At 37.4% G+C, this 23,241-nt stretch overlaps 1 protein-coding gene across 3 annotated transcripts in view; it reads right to left on the bottom strand.

Moving 5' to 3' along the window:
• CDK19 (cyclin dependent kinase 19) overlaps nt 1-23,241 on the bottom strand; it is a 180,717-nt gene that overhangs the window by 122,852 nt on the left and 34,624 nt on the right. The window contains exon 2 of one of the 3 annotated variants that reach the window (XM_024740924.1): nt 21,945-22,006. The exons of the other annotated variants lie outside the window; for them this stretch is intronic. The gene's annotated coding sequence lies outside the window, so the exon portion shown is untranslated. The remainder of the gene's footprint in view (nt 1-21,944; nt 22,007-23,241) is intronic. 3 annotated transcript variants of the gene reach the window in all.

The raw sequence follows: 23,241 nt of genomic DNA, 5'->3' as shown, positions 1-23,241 counted from the left end.
CCAAACATAAAACTACACGTTTTTCAGACCACCCAGAGGCCACTAAGAAGTGCAAGCAGCAGGTGAAGGTGACTGAATGTAATTAAAGCCAAATATCCCCCCCTACCTTGAAAGTATGTATGGGTATGTGTGTGAAAGCATTTGTGCCTGAGATGCTTAACACAATGCTTACAATGTAAATTTCATACAATTAATAATTAAATTAACTACCAGGTATCTACTACTAAATATTTAATTGAATAAATTCTTAAAGTTATACATGCTTTCTGACAAAACTTTCATATGAAATTATAATTTTCTTTTAAACAGAAATATTTCAATCCCCAGTTCCCCTAAATGAAGTGCTCCAAAAGCTCAAGTAATTGCGTAGTTTTATTTTTAATACTGTAAAGAATATTACACAATCTGGATAGGTTATTGTTGCTATGGAAACTATAAGATTTCTGCAGTAAGTCAAAAAGTGCAAAATTAACACATCACATTAATGACTTTTGAATTTCACATCCAGGTTGTCAAAAGAATTTGAAAGCCTGAGCAGAATAGACTGAAGCATAGGCCTCTTACTCTGAATTATATGGATAGGATCTAGGAACAAACCCAGTAATTATTTCACTTAATAAGTTTAAATATAACTTCCATCTGCTAAATTAATAAAATACTCAAAGATCTGCAAACTTAAGATTTATCTGCAGCTTTTGCATTGAGAATGAAATAAAGTGCATATATCATTACCAGTTCTCTTGTATATTAACTGTTGGATGATAAGCAATGATGTAGCACCTCTGAGGTTCACCATATGAAGAAGTGGCAGAATCCCAGCGGGCATATGGACTCACTTTCATCACTGTGCTATTTCAATGCTAATCTGTGGTCAGATGCCAATACCTTAGTTATGAAAACTAAAGATTTGTCCTTTCCCACAATGCCCACAAATATTTCAGTGACTGGCACATGGGGCAGAGAAGCCTTACTGCTCTCATCCCATGTGAGAGCCCTTCTCCGGGAGCTCGTGTGAAAATTCATACCCCATGGCTTATATGTTTCAGGCACACATAATATTAAGTATCATAAAGGTATAATTTGTTCTTTTACCTGACAAGGCTGAAAAGGAGGTGAACCTGGCCTCCATGGCTGTGATAACCTGGCTTTTAGAGCCAGCCCAGTTCTTCCCTAAAACTATTTTATTTCTAAATTACTTTTATCTAAATAAAAGAACTTTATTATTTACTATAATAAAGACAGAGCAAAGCCTTCAGGGAAACTGCTTTCTAAATTTTAGTACATATTAGATACTACTGTTAGAGCAACTGCACATTGAAAATAATTAAAGGAGTTTACTAAATAAATCCAGGTGAATTAAAAATAAATTTATAGTATAAACATGGACTTATTTAATATAGAATGTTCTGAATTTAAAGACGTTTCTCCTATACATCTGTAGTATGTATCAAAACCATGCCAGCTTCCCTCTCAGCATTCATCACAAAGAAAAACAAGTGTTCAATGGGAACATTATATAACTACAAAATAGAAAAATTAATTTGGCAGAGACTGGGATTCTATTACATTTTCCATCTGAGACACTATGTTCTGGAAAACTCTTGATGCAAGCAATTCTATAGATAGTACAAAAAATAAGAAGCACATATTTGTGCAAATTGTAGAAATCACTGCCTTAAAATGAAAGCATTGTCTCAGGCAGAAAACTAGGCTCAGTGGTAGAATTTAAATGTAATTCAGGGAAGAATTTCTCAAGCCTAAAGACACGGTTTCAGTAGGAACAACTTTTGAATGAACTATTAGGAACTGGTCTGATGAAAAAAATAGTCTTATACCTTTCAAAAATGTCCAAGTTTGATGACCAGCTTCCAGTCACGTTTAGCAAGGTGAAGCACCATTCAGCAGCTCGTATGCACAAGTGTAGTTAAGGTATGGTCAAACCCCACTCGTTACAATCATAATTAGGTCCAAGGCTTTTTGGCTCCTATTAATAATACTACCAGGTGTCCAGATCAGCCCTGGGCCATCTTTGGTCCCAAGGACCTATGACAGACAAAAAATTTAGAAGAATCTTTTAAGAAAAGATGAAGGAATTCAAGCTCAAGCAAAACCAAGGGGAAAATTTTAGTCTTCTAACTAATAGGGTTAAAATCCTTTTTTGTTTCTAAGGAAAACAGAGGCTCCTTACTATTTTATTTTACATCAAGCAACAAACAAACACAGAGTCAATATTTTATGTTCCGATACTGTGCCAAACTCTGAGGATGAACAAAATTAAAGACTAGCTACCCTAGATATCAGAGTTTACAATCCACCTGGAAAGAGGTTCTGAGTGGAAATATAAACAGATAACTCTGATATGACCCCCTCTGCACCCAAGACGTATGCATAACAGGCACAGAGAGAATGAGATTAGTACTTCTTCTCAGAGCTTTAAGGAAGATAACTACATAGTGATGCCTTTGAGGGAGGAGTTTCCCAGGCAGAAAAGGGACGAGAGGGTCAGAGAGTTCCAGGTAGAAGTAGAGCATGAAAGAAATAAACAGGAAACCGCTGGTATTCAGTATGGCTGGAAGCTGGGGGCATGATGACAAGGTGCAAGAGATGAGGTTAGGTTAGAAAAGTAAAGGGAAGGGACCAAATGAGTTCTGCAAAGAAACTTGTACTTCATATATAAACAGTGTGGAGCAAAAGGTTTTGAGAACAGAGAAGGTACATAACAGATCTTTGCTCAGAGAGATAAATCTGGTAACTACAAACTGGTGGCAGAGCAAGCATCTGGGAGGTTGCTCAAACGTCCAAAGAGAAGATGAGGACTAGATTAGAATAGGCAGAGGAGAACAAATATGGACTCAAAAGACATTCCTAAAAAAAAAAAAAAAAATTCCTGCGTCAGAAGTGATATAATTTAGTAACCAGTTTGATTCTCTAGGTGAAGGAAAGGAAGGCTGTGAAGATGGGTGAAGCTTCCACTTTGCTCCAGTGCCAATGATAACGATTAAGCAGAGAAATGATGACATGAATAAATGGAGACCAGGAAATATAAGATTTTATCCTAAAGGCAATGAAAGTTACATATGAAGACTAATCTTATTAGGAAGGACTGCGATTAGAGGTGTGAAAAACAATTAGGAATTACTGCAATGAAAGGGTGAGAAGGAAAGACCCTGGATTAGTATAATAGAATGTTAGCTTCCAAAAGGGGCTCGCGACAATCCTGTTACAACCTCCTCATGAAGATGAAGTTAGGCCATCAGCCAGAAGCAGAGCTCAGATGAAATCTTCCAAATGCAACATTCTCCATAACAGAATGGTAACTAACAAGACTGGAGAAAAGAAGAAATACTTGTGACAGTCATTTTTAAAGAGGAATTGGCAGGACCAAATGAACAAATAATGAAAATCAAGAAGGCTGAATCAAAGATAAGTCTGGGGTTCTGGCTTGGTTGATGGGGAGGATGATACTATTGAGAACAAAACTCAGGTCACATCTCAGAAGGTTCTTCAGCTTGTAAATGATTCCTTCAGATAGAAAGAAAATCTAACCAAAAATACCTGAGAAGTTCAAAAAGAAGATGCCCTGAAGATGTTACCAGGCTTATTGTGGTGATTTCACAATACATACAAATATTGAATCATTACAATTTTTTACACCTGAAACTAATATAATGTTATATGTCAATTACACCTTGATTTTTTTAAAAAAAGATGTTTACTGAGGGCCTGCCATAGGAGTTTCAGATTTAAATGATTTGAGCTTACAAACATGATATTGGATTGGAGGAAGTAGCACGTAGATAAATAACTTTTTTGGTGGCCAGGACAGAAGTTGAGGCAACATGGGAAGGAGGAAAGGAGAACAAGAGAGAGGGAAGAAAAGAAGAAAGAACAATTTCTGAACACTTCTCCCTCACATCCCTTAAGAAGACAAACAATTCTATGAATTCGTCCTTTAAGTTTTCTTTTCTAAACCTTAAGACTAGAATTCAAATTAATGGAATCATCAGAAATATAGTACTCAAGATGGCACAGTATGACCATCTACAGATTTTATAACCAGGTGTTACCAATAAGACTTTATTCAAACAATATGACGCCTGAGTCTTGCCAACTTTTCTTTTTTTTTTTTGCAGTTTTTTAAGATTGAAGTACAGCTGATTTACAATGTGTCAGGTGTACAGCAAAGAGATACAGTTATGCACATAATCTTTTTCAGATTCCTTTCCCTTATAGGTTATTACAAGATACTGAATATAGTTCCCTGTGCTATAACAGTAGGTCCTTGTTCTTTATCAATTTTATATATAGTAGTGTGTATCTGTTACTCCCAAATCCCTAACTTATCCGTCCCCCCTTTATGTCTGTGAGTCTATCTCTGTTTTGTAATTGTATGGTATTTGTCTTTCTCTGACATACTTCACTTAGTATGATAATCTCTAGGTACATTCATTTTGTTGCAAATGCCATTATTTCATTCTTTTTCATGGCTGAGTAATATTCCACTGTGTATATATACCACATCTTCTTTATCCATTCACCTGTTGATGGACATTTAGGTTGCTTCCATGTCTTGACCACTGTAAATAGTGCTATGAATATTGGGGTACATATATCTTTTCAAATTAGAGTTTTCTCCAGATATATGCCCAAGAGAGGGACTGCAGGATCATGTGCCAACTCTATTTTTAGTTTTTCAAGGAACCTCCATACTGTTCTCCATAGTGGCTGCACCAATTTACATTCCCACACCAACAGTGTAGGAGGTTTCCTTTTTCTCCACACCCTCTCCAGCATTTGTTATTTGTAGACTTTCTATTTTTTTTGGCCATGCCGCACAGCATGTAGGATCTTAGCTCCCCAATCAGGGATCGAACCCATGGCCCCTGCAGTGAGTGGAAGCATGGAGTCCTAACCACTGGACTGCCAGGGAATTCCTGTAGACTTTTTAATGACAGCCATTCTGCCTGGTGTGAGATGATACCTCATTATAATTCCAACTTGCATTTCTCTAATAATTAGTGATACTGAGCATCTTTTCATGTGCCTGTTGGCCATCTGTATGTCTTCTTTGCAGAAATGTCTATTTAGGTCTTCTGCCCATTTTTTTATTGAGTTGCTTCTATTTTTTTTATATTAAGTTGCATGAGCTATTTGTATATTTTGGAAATTAATCCCTTGTCAGTATCACTGTTTGCAAATATTTTCTCTCAGTCCGAAGGCTGTCTTTTCATTTTGTTTATGGTTTCTTTTGCTTAGCAAATGCTTTTAAGTTTAACTAGGTCCCATTTGTTTATTTTTTGGGTTTGTTTTCCATTACTCTCAGAGATGGATCTAAAAAAATATTGCTGTGATTTACATCAAAGAGTGTTCTTAGGATTTATTGTTTGTAGACTTTTTGATTGTTATTCTGACTGGTGTGAGGTGACACCTCATTGTAGTCTTGATTTGCATTTCTCTAATAATTAGCAACGTTGAACATCTTTTCATGTACCTATTGGCTATCAGTATGTCTTCTTTGAAGAAATGTGTATTTAGGTCCTCTGCCCACTTTTTGATTGAGTTTGTTTTTATGATATGAGCTGTATGAACTATTTGTATATTTTGGAAATTAGTTGCCTGATGGTTGCATCATTCACAAATATTTTCACCCAGTCCATAGGTTATCTTTTTATTTTGTTTATGGTTTCCTTTGCTGTGCAAAAGCTTTTAAGTTTAATTAGGTTCCATTCATTTATTTTTGTTTTCATTTCCATTACTCTAGGAGACAGATCCAAAAAAATATTGCTGTGATTTACATCAAAGAGTGTTCTGCCTTTGTTTTCTTCTAGGAGTTTTATAGTGTCCACTCTTACATTTAAGTCCATACTCCATTTTGAGTTTATTTTGGTATATGGTACTAGAGAATGTTCTAATTTTATTCTTTTACATCTAGCTGTCCAGTTTTCCCAGCACCACTTACTGAAGAGACTGTCTTTTCTCCATTCTATGTTCTTGCCTCCTTTGTCATAGATTAATTGACCACAAGTGCGTGGGTTTATTTCTGTCCTTTCTATCCCGTTCCATTGAGCTATGTATCTGCTTTTGTGCCAGTACCATCCTGATTTGATTACTGCAGCTTTGTAGTACAGTCCAAAGTGAGGGAATGTGATTCCTCCAGCTCTGTTCTTTCTTCTAAAGATTGTTTTTGCTATTCGGGGTCTTTTGTGTTTCCACACAAATTAAAAAATTTTTTGTTCCAGTTCTGTGAAAAATGTCACTGGTAATTTGAAAGGGACTGCATTGAATCTGTAGATTGCTTTGGGTAGTATAGTCATTTTCACAATATTGATTCTTCTAATCTAAGAACATGGTATATCTCTCCATCTGTTTGTGTCATCTTCAATTGCTTTCATCAGTGTCTTACAGTTTTCAGAGTACAGGTCTTTTGCCTCCATAGGTAGGTTTATTCCTAGGTATTTTATTCTTTTTGATGTGATAGTAAATGGGATTGTTTCCTTAATTTCTCTTTCTGATATGTTGTTGTTAGTGTATAGAAATGCAACAGATTTTTGTGTATTAATTTTGTATCCAGCAACATGATTGAATTCATTGATGAGCTCAAGTAGTTTTCTGGTGGCATCTTTAGGATTTTCTATGTCTAGTATCATGTCATCTGCAAACAGTGACAGTTTTACTTCTTCCTTTCCAACTTGGATTTCTTTTATTTCGTTTTCTTTTCAGATTGCTGTGCTTAGGACTTCCAAAACCATGTTGAGTAAACATGGCAACAGTGGGCATCCTTGTCTTATTCCTGATCTTAGAGGGAATGCTTTCAGCTTTTCACCACTGAGTATGATGTTAGCCATGGGTTTGTCAATAATTGTTTTCTTCAAGAAGAATGCTGCCATAAATCAATGTTAAATCACTTTTGCTTAATATATGATGATTTGCCTTAGCAGATAAAGAGGCTTCCATATCACATAGAAAATAAGAATAAAGCATTCTTGGGGGTGGGGCTAATGGCGGACTCTGGGAGGGCTCACGCCAAGGAGTACTTCCAGGAACTTCTGCTGCCAGTGTTCTTGTCCTCACAGTAAGCCACAGCCACAGCCCCTCCCACCTCTGCAGGAGACCCTCCAATACTAGCAGTTTTTCAGGGGAGAAAAAGCTCATATTTGAAAATGAAGCACAGATATCTTCAGCTTCTCCAGTGAACAGAGCAACTGAAATCAGATCTTCTAATAAGAGTACTCTTAAAATCATAACAGGTATTCTGATAGAGGTAAAAAAATAAAAATAGCCTGGGTCAGAAGATCTTTGTAAAATTTAAACAATTCTTCCACAAATATTCTTCATACCAAAAGAAAAGAAATTTTCCGACCAGATAGCAGACAGCAGAAGCAAGAAGAACTACAATCCTGCAGCCTGTGGAACAAAAACCACATTCACAGGAAGAGAGACAAGATGAAAATGCAGAGGGCTATGTACCACATGAAGGAACAAGATAAAACCCCAGAAAAACAACTAAATGATATGGTGATAGGCAATCTTCCAGAAAAAGAATTCAGAATAATGGTAGTGAAGATGATCCAGGACCTCAGGAAAAGAATGGAGGCAAAGATCGAGAAGATGCAAGAAATGTTTAACAAAGACCTAGAAGAATTAAAGAACAAACAAACAGAGATGAACAATACAATGACTGAAATGAAAACTACACTAGAAGGAATCAATAGCAAAATAACTGAGGCAGAAGAACGGATAAGTGACCTGGAAGACAGAATGGTGGAATTCACTGCTGCAGAACAGAATAAAGAAAAAAGAATGAAAAGAAATGAAGACAGCCTAAGAGACCTCTGGTACAACATTAAACACAACAATATTCGCATTATATGGGTCCCAGAAGGAGAAGAGAGAGAGAAAAGACCAGAGAAAATATTTGAAGAGATTATAGTCGAAAACTTCCCTAACATGGGAAAGGAAATAGCCACCAAGTCCAGGAAGCACAGAGAGTCCCATACAGGATAAAACCAAGGAGAAACACATCAAGACACATAGTAATCAAACTGGCAAAATTTAAATACAAAGAAAAATTACTGAAAGCAGCAAGGCAAAAACAACAAATAACATACAAAGGAACTCCCATAAGGTTAACAGCTGATTTCTCAGCAGAAACTCTACAAGCCAGAATGGAGTGGCATGACATATTTAAAGTGGTGAAAGGGAAGAACCTAAAACCAAGATTACTCTACCCGGCAAGGATCTCATTCAGATTCGATGGAGAAATCAAAAGCTTCACAGACAAACACAAGCTAAGAGAATTCAGCACCACCAAATCAGCTCTACAACAAATGCTAAAGGAACTTCTCTAACTGGGAAACACAAAAGAAGAAAAGAACCTACAAAAACAAACCCAAAACAATTAAGAAAATGGTCATAGGAACATACATATTGATAATTACCTTAAACGTGAATTATTAAATGCTCCAACCAAAAGACACAGGCTTGCTGAATGGATACAAAAACAAGACCCATACATATGCTGTCTACAAGAGACTCACTTCAGACCTAGGGACACATACAGACTGAAAATGAGAGGATGGAAAACGATATTCCATGCATATGGAAATCAAAGAAAGCTTGAGCAGCAATACTCATATCAGATAAAATAGACTTTAAAATAAAGAACGTTACAAGAGACAAGGAAGGACACGTAATGATCAAAGGATCAATTCAAGAAGAAGATATAACAATTATAAATATACAACATAGGAGTACCTCAATACACAAGGCAACTGCTAACAGCTCTAAAAGAGGAAATCAACAGTAACACAATAATAGTGGGGCACTTTAACACCTGACTTACACCAATGGACAGATCATCTAAACAGAAAATTAATAAGGAAACAGGAGCTTTAAATGACACAATAGACCGGATAGATTTAATTGATCTTTACAGGACATACTATCCAAAAACAGCAGATTACACTTTCTTCTCAAGTGCACATAGAACATTCTCCAGGATAGATCACATCTTGGGTCACAAATCAAGCCGCAGTAAATTTAAGAAAACTGAAATCATATCAAGCATCTTTTCTGACCACAATGCTATAAGATTAGAAATGAATTACAGGGGATAAAAACATAAAAAACACAAACACATGGCAGCTAAACAATACGTTACTAAATAACCAAGAGATCACTGAAGAAATCAAAGAGGAAATCAAAAAATACCTAGAGACAAATGACAATGAAAGCACAATGATCCAAAACCTATGGGATGTGGCAAAAGCAGTTCTAAGAGGGAAGTTTATAGCAATACAAGCCTACCTCAAGAAACAAGAAACACCTCATATAAACGAACTAATCTTACACCTAAAGGAACTAGAGAAAGCAGAACAAACAAAACCCAAAGTTAGCAGAAGGAAAGATATCATAAAGATCACAGCAGAAATAAATGAAATAGAAACAAAGAAAACAATAGCAAAGATCAATAAAACTAAAACCTGGTTCTTTGAGAAGATAAACAAAATTGATAAACCAATAGCCAGACTCATCAAGAAAAAGAGGGAGAGAACTCAAATCAATAAAATTAGAAATGAAAAAGCAGAAGCTACAACAGACACCCCAGAATTACAGAGCATCCTAAGAGCAACTCTACGCCAATAAAATGGACAACCTGGAAGAATTGGACAAATTCTTAGAAAGGTATAACCTTCCAAGACTGAACCAGGAAGAAATAGAAAATATGAACAGACCAATCACAAGTAATGAAATTGAAACTGTGATTAAAAACCTTCCAACAAACAAAAGTCCAGGACCAGATGGCTTCACAGGTGAATTCTATCAAACATTTAGAGAAGAGCTAACACCCATCCTCCTCAAACTCTTCCAAAGAATTGCAGAGGAAGGAATATTCCCAAACACGTTCTATGAGGCCACCATCACCCTGATACCAAAAGACAAAGATACTACATAAAAAGAAAATTACAGACCAATATCACTGATGAACATAGATGCAAAAATCCTCAACAAAATGCTAGCAAACAGAATCCAACAACACATTAAAAGGATCACACACCATGATCAAGTGGGATTTATCCCAGGGATGCAAGGATTCTTCAATATACGCAAATAAATAAACGTGAGACACCATATTAACAAACTGAAGAATAAAAACCATATGATAATCTCAATAGATGCAGAAAAAGCTTCTGACAAAATTCGACACCCATTTATGACAAAAGAACTCTAGAAAGTGGGCGTAGAGGGAACCCACCCCAACATAATAAAGGCCATATACGACAAACCCACAGCAAACATCATTCTCAATGGTGAAACTGAAAGCATTTCTTCTAAGATCAAGAACAAGACAAGGATGTCCACTCTCACCATTATTGTTCAACATAGTTTTGGAAGGCCTAGCCACGGCAATCAGAGAAGAAAAAGAAATAAAAGGAAAACAAATTGGAAAAGAAGACATAAAACTGTCACTGTTTGCAGATGACATGATACTATACATAGAGAATCCTAAACATGCCACCAGAAAACTACTAGAGCTAATCAATGAATTTGGTAAAGTTGCAGGATACAAAATTAATGCACAGAAATCTCTTGCATTCCTAAACACTAGTGATGAAAAATGTGAAAGAGAAATTAAGGAAACACTCCCATTTACCACTGCAACAAAAAGAATAAAATACCTAGGAATAAACCTACCTAGGGAGACAAAAGACCTGTATGCAGAAAACTATAAGACACTGATGAAAGAAATTAAAGATGATACCAACAGATGGAGAGATATACAATGCTCTTGGATTGGAAGAATCAATATTGTGAAAATGACTATACTACCCAAAGCAATCTACAGATTCAATGCAATCCCTATCAAACTACCAATGGCATTTCTTAGAGAACTAGAACAAAAATCTTAAACTTTGTATGGAGACACAAAAGCCCCCAAATAGCCAAAGCAGTCTTGAGGGGAAAAAAATGGAGCTGGAGGAATCAGACTCCCTGACTTCAGACTATACTACAAAGCTACAGTAATCAAGACAATATGGTACTGGCACAAAATCAGAAACATAGATCAATGGAATAGGATAGAAAGCCCAGAGATAAACCCACACACCTATGGTCAACTAATCTATGACAAAGGAGGCAAGGATATACAATGGAGAAAAGACAGTCTCTTCAATAAGTGGTGCTGGGAAAACTGGACAGCTACATGTAAAAGAATGAAATTAGAACACTCCCTAACACTATACACAAAAATAAACTTAAAATGGATTCAAGACCTAAATGTAAGACCGGACACAATAAAGCTCTTAGAGGAAAACACAGGAAGAACACCCTTTGACAGAAATCACAGCAAGATCTTTTTTGATCCCCCTCCTACAGTAATGGAAATTAAAACAAAAATAAACAAATGGGACCTAATGAAACGTAAAAGCTTTTGTACAGCAAAGGAAACCATAAACAAGATAAAAAGACAACACTCAGATGGGAGAAAATATTTGCAAACGAATCAACAAAGGATTAATCTCCAAAATATATAAACAGCTCACGCAGCTCAATATTAGAAAAACAAACAACCCAATCCAAAAATGGGCAGAAGATCTAAATAGACATTTCTCCAAAGAAGACATACTGATGGCCAAGAAGCACATGAAAGGCTGCTCAACATCATTAATTATTAGAAAAATGCTAATTAAAACTACAATGAGGTATCACCTCACTCCAGTTAGACTGTGCATCACCAGAAAATCTACAAATAACAAATGCTGGAGAGGGTGTGGAGAAAAGGGAACCCTCTTGCACTGTTGGTGGAAATGTAAATTGATACAGCCACTATGGAGAACAGTATGGAGGTTATTTAAAAAACTGAAAATAGAATTACCATATGACCCAGCAATCCCACTACTGGGCATATACCCAGAGAAAACCATAATTCAAAATGACACATGCACCCCAATGTTCATTGCTACACTGTTTACAATGGCCAGGTCATGGAAGCAACCTAAATGCCCATCAATAGACGAATGGATAAAGAAGTAGTGGTACATATATACAATGGAATACTACTCAGCCATAAAAAGGAATGAAATTGTAGAGAATTGTCATTTGTAGAGACACGGATGAATCTAGAGACTGTAATACAGAGTGAAGTAAGTCAGAAAGAGAAAAACAAATATTGTATATTAACGCATATATGTGAAACCAGGAAAAATGGTACAGATGAACCAGTCTGCAGGGCAGAAATTGAGACATAGATGTAAAGAACAAACGCATGGACACCAAGGGGGGAAAGTGGCGGGGGGTGTGATGAATCGGGAAATTGGGATTGACATATATACACTATTATGTATAAAATGGATAATAAGAACCTGCTGTATAAAAAAATTAATTCAAAAATTCAAATTTCTAAAAAAAGGAAAAAAAGAATAAAACAATACGGAATAACAATTTTGAAAAACAAACCAAAAATATCATTTAGCTTTACATTGGTAATTCTGAATTATTCAATATCATGAACTCTATATTCACTCAGCCTAGCAGCAATGATTCCTTATTTGGGGACTCTTTTCTTTATTATACAATACCATAATGTTTTTTAACTTATCATGAAATTTTCCAAAAATGAAGAAACAAAAAATCAAAATAAATGACAGTGATACTCTATGTAACTCTCACACAGCTTCAACAATTATCAATACGTGGCCAATCTTATTTCTACTGCCTCCACTTTTCTTGATTATTTTGAAACAAAACCCAGACACCATATCATTTGCCATAACAATTCAATACCATAGCATTTTTAATTAGCAGGATTTTTTCATTTAAATGACAATAGCCCTTTAAAAGTAATTCTGAAATATTGAAAATCTTGTACCAGAGGATACTGTTATTATTTTGTATTCCCCTTATTAACGAATAATGTCAAATAACACTAGCACCTTCTTTATGCTTTCATCTACCATATATTTCATCTACTCGTTCTCTATCACCAAAGTACAGTAATAGTCTCCCTTATTCAAGTTCACTATCTTCTTGCAACATGGAAATCTGACAGTTTATCTTTTTGCCTTCATTCTTTAGAAAGACTGCTTTTTATTTAGTCTCTTTTCTTAAAAACTAATTTATTAATTAATATATCTTTCTCTAAAAAACAATCTTCATTTTATAATATTTCTTTTATTCAGAATTCTAATTCAGATAAACATTTACTGTTTTAAAAGCTCTAAAATAATAAAATTCCAGAAACTCCTATTATGGCAAATTCTTATTGCTCAGTCAGAAGTGATTTTAATTAAAACAAACATATCTGCAGTAATGCTTTAAGAATTCAGGTATCAAAAGTGTTAAGTTTAGGGCTTCCCTGGTGGTGCAGTGGTTGAGAGTCCACCTGCCGATGCAGGGGACGTGGGTTCGTGCCCCGGTCCGGGAAGATCCCACATGCCGCGGAGCGGCTGCGCCCGTGAGCCATGGCCGCTGAGCCTGCGCGTCCGGAGAGAGGCCACAACAGTGAGAGGCCCGCGTACCGCAAAAAAAAAAAAGTTCACCAGAAAGCAACGATCTCCTTCTAGGAGGGAAGGAGAAAAATATAAATATTTTGTCATTCTCTAGTCTAGCACTATCAGATCAGATAGAACTAGATCATCAACCTGCTCCTTTAGGTACACTTTCAGATTTCAGTCTTCATGAAATCATCTCAAATCATAAGTATCAATGAAAAAACAAATACTCAAAAAAGAAATCCACAAGTCAAGATATCAAAATCAACACTTAGAATTTAAATATATACTAGTTTTTCACCATAGTCCTGAAAGTTCAGCCAAACCTATACCACTGAGAAATCTTTTTTTTTTTTTTTTGCGGTACGCGGGCCTCTCACTGCTGTGGCCTCTCCCGTTGCGGCGCACAGGCTCCGGACGCGCAGGCTCAGCGGCCATGGCTCACGGGCGCAGCCGCTCCGCGGCATGTGGGATCCTCCCGGACCGGGGGCACGAACCCGCGTCCCCTGCATCGGCAGGCGGACTCTCAACTACTGCACCACCAGGGAAGCCCAGGAATCTTCTTTCGGTAAAGTTTAAGCTATTACATGTTTTTCTTGGCTGATCTTAAGTACTATCATAACAGAGAATGTGATACTGTGATATAATAAGAAAACATATCGTGGGGTCTTCCTCAAGGGTTCCTCGCTCACAACTCCTAAAATCCTTGTAATTTCCTAAGTGATTAGAGCATATGAGCATCTTTTATTATAATATTTGGTTTTTATTCCTGGAATAGCTTCAGAAGGATAAAAATAAAAGAAGCTCTTTTGTTATTCATAACAAGCCCCTTTCAACCCACCTGAGTTTATGTTAATGAAGTGACTTTTGGAAAGTCCCTAGAGAACCACTTGATGGGGACTGGTTGCCTGGGGAACAAACCAAGTAATCAGAACTTTCAGCATGCCCACCACCACCCCAACCCCAAATGGGGCCCTGGGGATTTAATTATTCACCAATGGTCAAGGATTTAATCAATCATGCCTACATAACGAAGCCTCCATAAAAATCCCTAAAGTACAGAATTCAGAGAGCTTCTGGGTTGGTGAACAAGAACACATCCACGTGCTGGGATGGTGGTACACCCCAAAACTCCACAGGGACAGAAGCTCTTGTGCTTGGGACCCTTCTGGACATAGACCTAGCCCTATATATTCTTCATCTGACTGTTCATTTGTATCCTTTAATATATCCTTTGTTATAAACCAGTAATCTAGTAAGTAAACTGTAAATGACTGAACCTGAGGAAGGGGTTGTGGGAACCTTCAATTTGTAGCTGAGTCCGAGGTTGTGGGCAACCTGGGGGACCCAACACTTGCCACTGGCATCTGAAGTGAGGGGCAGTCTTGTGGGACTGAGCCTTTAACCTGTGGGGTCGAAACTGAGTTAAATTGTAGGATACCCAGCTGGTGTCAGAGAATTGACCAGTATGGGGAAAAAAACCTGCACATCTCTGGTGTCAGAAGTAATTTGGGAAGTGTTGGGTGTAAGGGGAGTTGTGAATAGAGGGATAAACAGAGTTTTTCCTTTCAGATAGTCTATTTCCTAATATATAAGTATCCTTGCTAGAATCCAAACCATTTGAACCATTATAATCCACAATCACTGAAATACACTTGAAAAAGCAAATTCCTTTAAATGACTTTACTTGAAACTTTAATCAACATGACACATATCATAAAGTAAAAAGTCAGCTATTAGCTATAAAGAATTAATTTTTTTTAGAAGTTTCCATATAGGTTAACCTGGATTAGTCTGTATAAAAATTCAGGTAAACCTAATGTTGTCAGATGATCCATTTCATAGGAATATCAACCTAAGATCAAATTCTAGTCACTAAAAAGCTAAAAAACAAGAAGTTAGGAAAATAAAGCTGTTGCCCAGACAAGAACAAAGATAAATACCAATAATAGGGACTTCCCTGGTGGCACAGTGGTTAAGAATCCGCCTGCCAATGCAGGGGACACAGGTTTGAGCCCTAGTCCGGGAAGATGCCACATGCTGCCGAGCAACTAAGCCCGTGCGCCACAACTACTGAGCCTGCGCTCCAGAGCCCATGAGCCACAACTACTGAGCCTGCGCTCTAGAGCCCACGGTACAACTACTGAGCCTGCACTCTAGAGCCCACGGTACAACTACTGAGCCTACGCTCTAGAGCCCACGGTACAACTACTGAGCCTGCACTCTAGAGCCTGTATGCCACAAGTACTGAAGCTCGTGCGCCTAGAGCCCGTGCTCCGCTGCAAGAGAAGCCACTGCAATGAGAAGCTCGCACACCACAACAAAGAGTAGCCCCTGCTCGCCGCAACTAGAGAAAGCCCGCATGCAGCAATGAAGACCCAATGAAGCTGAAAATAAATAAAATAAATAAATTTATTAAAAAACAATAATAATGAATCAAGTCATAATTTGACAAAAAAAGCATTTTTATTTTATCATTTAATCACCTTTAAAACATAAAAATTTATGCTATCCAGTACCACAACACATTTATAATAAGAGTTATAAAAATAGCTACATTTATATAGTACTTAGTATAAGGTAGGTATCGTTCTTTGAGCCTCAACCACATTAACTCTTTTAATCCTCACAACGTGCTAGGAAGCAAGTACTATACTCTCTCCATTGTACAGATGAGGACACTAAAAGCAGAGAGGTTAGATCACTCTAGGTCACACAGCTAGTTAAGGGGCAGATCCAAGATTCACCAGGATCTAGGAAGCCTGGCTCCAGAGTGTACTTTTGGTCACTACAGCTTCACTTCTTCTTATCCCCCTTCTGCCAAAGGGAATAGCACGTGTCAAGGCTCAGAGGCAAAAGAGAACGATGAATTTGAAGTTTGGTAAAGCTGGTTTAGAATAGGGGAAAGCAAGTTAAAGCTGAATGAAAAGAAGGCAGGGCCAGTTCAAACAGGAACAGGTAAGCCACATGAAGGAAACTGGACTTCATCCCAAGCAGAAAAGGATTTTAATCAATCTGTGTTTTTGTGAATAGTTTGGAGGTGAAGAGGGAACAAGGAGACTAACATTAAAAGGCCTTTACAGTAATTTAAGAGATGACTACAGTCTAAATTAGAATGGTGGCAGAAGAAATAAAAAGTAGATGGAACTGAAAGATAATTAGGAAACAGTATCAACAGAACATGTGGTTAAGAAACAAGAGAAAGTAAAGCAAAAATGATTCTCACTTTTTGACTTGGACAACTGGGTGACAGTGGTGCCATTCACTGAGCTAAAAAGAACAGACTGGGGAAGTTTTTGTAAATTGAAGTTGAGAGGACTTGTTTAAATGGAGATGTCGAAAAGGCATTTGGATAAACCTAGAGCTTAGAAGGAAGATGTGGGCTAGAGACAGAGAGTGAAAAAATTTAGAAATGAAACTCATGACAATAGCAGAGAGGACAGAAACCTGAAGAACATCACTTAAGGAGAAGAACCTCCACAGTATTAACAGTGTATACTACACTACATGATGCTTAACACTGCTCAGTGGTTTCTAATTATGTTACTTTACTCTGGTCTTCCCAACACAAACGTCACTGAAAGCAAGGACTCCTTCTATTAGGGCTTTGCAACTCCACAGCTTTTAACATATCAATGGCTAGTTGTGGGGTACTTAACCAACTGAGATATGCGAAAGGGATACATAAAATATAATTGACTTTAGGAAGCTCCTTTTTTTAGGGTTCCTCTGATCTTTCAATTTGCCCCAGGCTTTTGCTCCCCTCCACACTTGCTGCACTGATTGCTCTAACTCGGCAAAGAAGTTGTTGGTAATTGATGATGTGGGACTTACACAATGGTTCTGTGGTAGACTCTCTCGTTCTCAACACCTATAAGCAAATCCAGTTGAAATTAAGAGAAAAATGGAAGCGTTCTTATTTAAGATAATACACAGTTTGCTCTATTGCATTTTACTACAACAGTAGAAATTTTTATATTTTTATATTATACTGTCAAATCACAAAATACTTGTTGTGTTTGGCCCTCGGTCTTTTCCACACTGATTGATCTTCCTGATCTCTCTTTCCTTTATTCTTCTCTACATCAGACAAGGTTGACCTTTCCAGAAATTTTGTGAACACTCTACTCTAGCCTGAGGTCAAAGCTCTCTGCTCTGCATTCACCAAGCACATTTCTGTACTATACACATGACATGCATCACATACCACTTCGTAAGGTAACTTTTCCATAGTATGTGATTTAAAGAGCTTAGATGATGGAATTATACACCTATTATATTGATACTAAGTCACACAGCTAAGAAATTACTTATACCCTCATAGTACCAGTTTTTGCACCTGTTAATTAAGAATAATACTAACATTGCACAATTTTCAACATAAATGAGATCACATATGTAAAATACCTAGCACAGTGTTATAGTTGAGATATAGTCTTTGCCCTACAGAAGTTCACCAGAGAGTAGAGGAACTAAGTAATGTGCACAGTTACTAAATATAAGGTATGTGAAAAAGTGCCTGAATCCCATCATTTAAAAAATTTTTATAACCATCAATTTAATCCTATCTTTCTCAAAGAAGTTTAGGTGAGGGAAAGGGACTGCAGGGTGGGAGAAGAGTCCTCTTGTGACCTGATATGTGCAATACTTCACATCTTTTATATCACTAATTAGGATAATCTATTGAGATTATCATAGGTCATGAAAAGAAACTAGATGGTTTCCCCGATAAGATCAGGAACAAGGCAAGAATATCTGCTCTCTCTACTCCTGTTCAAAATCATACTGGAAGTCCTAGCCAATACAATAAAATGTGAAAAGGAAATAAAAAGTACACAGATTAAGGAAGAAATAAAATTGTATTTGTATAACTGTCTGGAGAAAATCCAAAGAACAAGAGAACTCCTGGAACAAATAAACAATGATAGCAAGGTTGCAGGATACAAGGTTAATATACAAAAGCAATTGCTTTCTTATATACCAGCAATGAAAAGTTGGGATTGAAAATTAAATACACAATAATATTTACAATAGCACCCCAAAAAATGAATTACTTAGGTATAAACCTAACAAAACATGTATAAGATCTATACAAGGAAAACTATAAAACTGAAGAATCAAAAAATATCTAAATAAAGGGAGAGATATTCCATGTACATGACTAAGAAAAGCTAATATTGTCAAGATGTAAATTCTTCTCAATTTGATCTATAGATTCAACATAATCCCAATCAAAATCCCAGCCAGTTATTTTGTGGACACTGACAAACTGACACACAAGTTGATATGGTATAATCACATCGGAAGACAATTTGGCAGCTTCTTACAAAACCAAACATACTCGTATCATACAATCCAGCAACTGCACTCCTTGATATTTACCAAAATGAACTGAAAACTTCAGTCCCCACAAAAATCTGCACACAAGTGTTTATAGCAACTTTATTCATAACTGCCAAAACTTAGAAGCAGCCAAGATATCTTTCAGTAGGTGAATGAATAGATTAACTGTGGTATATCCAGATGGTGCGATATAATTCAACACTAAAAAGAAATGAGCTATCAAGCCATGAAAAGGCATGGAGGAAGCTTAATGCTTATTACTAAGTGAAAAAAGCTAAACTGGGGCTTCCCTGGTGGCGCAGTGGTTGAGAGTCCGCCTGCCGATGCAGGGGACACGGGTTCGTGCCCCGGTCCGGGAAGATCCCACATGCCACGGAGCAGCTGGGCCCGGGAGCCATGGCCACTGAGCCTGTACATCCGGAGCCTGTGCTCAGCAACGGGAGAGGCCACAAAAGGTTACGTACTGTATGATTACAATTATGACATTCTGGAAAGGGAAAACTATATAGACAAAAAAAGATCTGTGCTTGCCAGGGGCTCAAAGGAAGGGAGGCAGGGATAAATGGATGGAGCACAGGTGAGAGACAGGAGGGAAGGGAGCAGGGCAGAACCATTAAAAGAATGACACAGCTGTTGAGGATATGGCAAATACTGGTTAGAACAAACTAGGCCCAAGATGGAGGAAGAATCTACTTCCAGTAGATCCTGAGCCTCATTATATGCTCACTGTAATACACCCACAGGTGCCATGACAGTTCCAAGGCTGACCCTAAAAGGCCAAAAAGTGGGAAGTGGCCCAATTCCTAGAAATCCCCACCCCTTCTCCAAGATAGTTAGAATATTCTTCCCACTTGTTAGCCTATGAAATTACCCAGCCCATAAAAACTAACCACCCCACAGCACGGGGCCACTCTTGCCTTTGGAGACATCTGCGTTGTGCCTATGGAATGTGTATCTCTCTAAATAAACTTGCTTTCACTTTACTATGGCTTGCTCTTGAATTTTGCCCTGCACAAAGCCAAGAACCCTCACTTGGTTGCCCGTCCCAGGAACTCGCCCAAGACCTGTGACATGACCAACCTCTTGTGCCCCATTCTCCTGCAACAGGGAATATGTTTAGAGCAGTAAAATTATTCTGTATGATACTGTAATGGTGGATACATGTGATTATGCATTTTGTCAAACCCACAGAATATACAACACAAAGAGTGATCCTTAAGGTAAACTGCGGATTTAGTTAATAACAATGAATAATAATGGCTCATCAATTGTAGCAAACATACCACTAAAGCAAGATGTTAATCATAGGGAGATGGAGGTGGGGAGGATAGGGTTGAGGCAGTAAAAGGGTATATAGGAGAACTCTCTGTACTTTCCAATTTTTCTGTAAACCTAAAGCTGCTCTAGGGACTTCCCTGGTGGCGCAGTGGTTAAGAATCCGCCTGCCAACGCAGGGGACATGGGTTCAAGCCCTGGTCCGGGAAGATCCCACATGCCGCGGAGCAACTAAGCCCGTGTGCCCCAACTACTGAGCCTGCACTCTAGAGCCTGCGAGCTACAACTACTGAGCCCATGGGCCACAGCTCCTGAAGCCCGCACGCCTAGAGCCTGTGCTCTGCGACAAGAGAAGCCACCACAATGAAAAGCCTGCACACCTCAACGAAGAGTAGGCCCCGCTCGCCAGAACTAGAGAAAGCCTGTGCGCAGCAACAAAGACCCAACGCAGCCAAAATAAATTAATTAATTAAAGAAAGAAAGAAAGAAATTACTTCCAATCTATTGTTGGTAAATAGAAAATATCCTCCAACTGGCCAGTGAAAAGACCAAAAGAGGGACTTCCCTGGCAGTCCAGTGGTTAAGACTCCGTGCTTCCAATGCAGGGTGGTGCAGGTTCGATCCCTGCTTGGGAAACTAAGATCCCACATGCCGCGTAGCGTGGCCAAAAAAATTTTTTAAAAAAGAAAAAAAGGGAGAAAGGAGAAAGGGCGTAGGAGGTAAAATTGCAGCTAATTCAATAAAAAGCCTGAAACTCCTCTAGTTAAGAAGAACAGCTCCTCTGAATAGAAGGAAAGTGAAAGAAATAGTGAAACTGGGTTGATCGTAAAATGGAGTGATCCTGTGCAGGGCACAGAGTAGAAAATAAATATATACTCCCCTAACTTCACATAGGTGTATATCCTTAATATACAGTATAATATGCAGCCACTTGATATCAATACAAATATAATTTCCAGAAGACATAAGAAAACCATTCCTCTACTTCCCATTCAGAATCTATCTGAAAACTAGCCATGTTATTAACTTTAAGAATACAACACTGTTAGCTGCTATAGGTCTTAAAAAAAAAAAACCCTACTCAAGTATCACCTGAAGAAAGTTCATAAATGGTTTCATAAATTCAAAGAAAGTAATATCTGTGATATCTGACACCTAAATGGCAACATATTTGTATTTTTTTTAAAAATCAAAGAAGTATTACCCAGGAAAGTTATGTCATATTATTTTCTGAAAAATAACTCATTAAGAAAGTCTCTATAAAAACATATTTTACAAATGTGTGGGATCTGTCTCTCTACTGAAACAAGAACTAACTTGAGAGAAGAGCATATTAACAAGTTCTGAAGAGAGAGGTAATTAGCATATTGGAAACTCAGATTTTTGGCACATGGGTCTGTCCTCCAGTCATGAGTCATGGACTAAGCTGCCTATTTATTGTGAAGCAATCTTTCAGTAACAGGGGCAGCAAGGAAGAATACAACATGAATAATGACTTGGATAACTTCCGAGGAAGAAATCATAGTGAAATTAGGTCTGAGAAAGTTAGATAGCATATACTATACATTATGCTAATGCTCTTTTCCTTTTACTCTTACTGTTTAGTTAACAGCAGAGAAACTGAAATTTAGTCCTTAGTTCTATTTAAAGTTTTCCATTTTTTATGGATTTTAGTAATACTGAATAAAATTATTCAAGTATTAGCTTGGCTTTACGTTTTGTGAAATGCACCGTTATAAATTATTTTGTGATAACATTTGTGAAAACCTCTCACCTGTCACATACCCACCCCAGCACACACACACAATGACACCAGAAGGCAACACTCTGCTTTACCTTCTGCTGAAAAGTCTGCTACCTCCAACGCTTGAGGTCCATACACGAAGCCCTCCTGGAATCTATGAACACAGCAGAGGCAAAAGGCAGAGAAGTTTATGTAGATTTAAAGTTACACTGCCCAAAACACAAAATGCCAAACGCCTATCACAAGTCTACATATCTGCCAAGGATATCAGATTCTGGATTTGACAATGAGTAAATCAACAATATACTGATATCATTCAGAGTTCATTATACATTATGCAGCTAATTACATGAAAAAAACAAAAGTTGAGCCTTAACTAATTTATATTCTCACCAATATAGGTGATTTACACTATCAAAAATGCTAATAACAAATTTTTAAAATCATGTGAGAGAGCCAATACATATATAAGGAATATATAAGAAATTAAGTAGAAAAATATACTTCACATAATGAAGTGTGATAGACTTTACAGCTCAAGGTACATTCTTTCTTAGGACCGGAGACTGCTGGGAATATAGGAGAAAAACAATTAGAAACAGACATGCATAGGGGAAAGGGAAAAGTAGAACTGTAAAGATATTCTAATGCCAAGATTTAATTTAAGTCTGACAGCAATGTTGAAATGAGTCGGATATTACATATGCTAAGCAGTATAGGGGAAATCTACCTTGTTCGAATCATATAAAATATAAGCATGAAATATGAAATGCTTTTCAGAAAACATTCATGTAAAAAAATTAAGAATTTAAGGACTTCCCTGGCAGTCCAGTGGTTAAAACTCTGTGCTCCCAATGCAGGGGGGCAAGCGTTCAATCCCTGGTCAGGGGACTAAGATCCCGCATGCCCCACAGTGCAGCAAAAAAAAAAAAAAAAAATTAAGAACTTAATCAGGTGTATAGTTGATTCACTTTGTTATAAAGCAGAAACTAACACACCATTGTAAAGCAATTATACTCCAATAAAAATGTTAAAAAAAAAGAATGAGATACAAATAAATTACACTATATAGCAAAAAAATAAGAATTTAACCAGGTAAAACATTTAGATCTCAGATTTCATTTCATTCTTTGCTGATGTTGGGCTTAAAGACTACAAAATGCAGCTAGTATATGAGAAAAGGAGTCAGATAATTTTACTAGCTATTAAATTTAAAAGAGGGAGGCATGCTATCTTTATGTAATATCAAGAAATCCTTAAAAATACCATCAAACAATTAGGAAAGAAAGAACGAAGCATTGTCTTAAAACATGATATGTCGGGCTTCCCTGGTGGTGCAGTGGTTGAGAGTCCACCTGCCGATGCAGGGGAAACGGGTTCGTGCCCCGG

The sequence above is a fragment of the Neophocaena asiaeorientalis genome, unplaced genomic scaffold, assembly GCF_003031525.2.
Source record: "Neophocaena asiaeorientalis asiaeorientalis breed wild unplaced genomic scaffold, Neophocaena_asiaeorientalis_V1.1 scaffold203, whole genome shotgun sequence".
NCBI classification, from domain to species: domain Eukaryota; kingdom Metazoa; phylum Chordata; class Mammalia; order Artiodactyla; family Phocoenidae; genus Neophocaena; species Neophocaena asiaeorientalis.
This window is presented reverse-complemented; position numbering and strand designations above follow the sequence as displayed.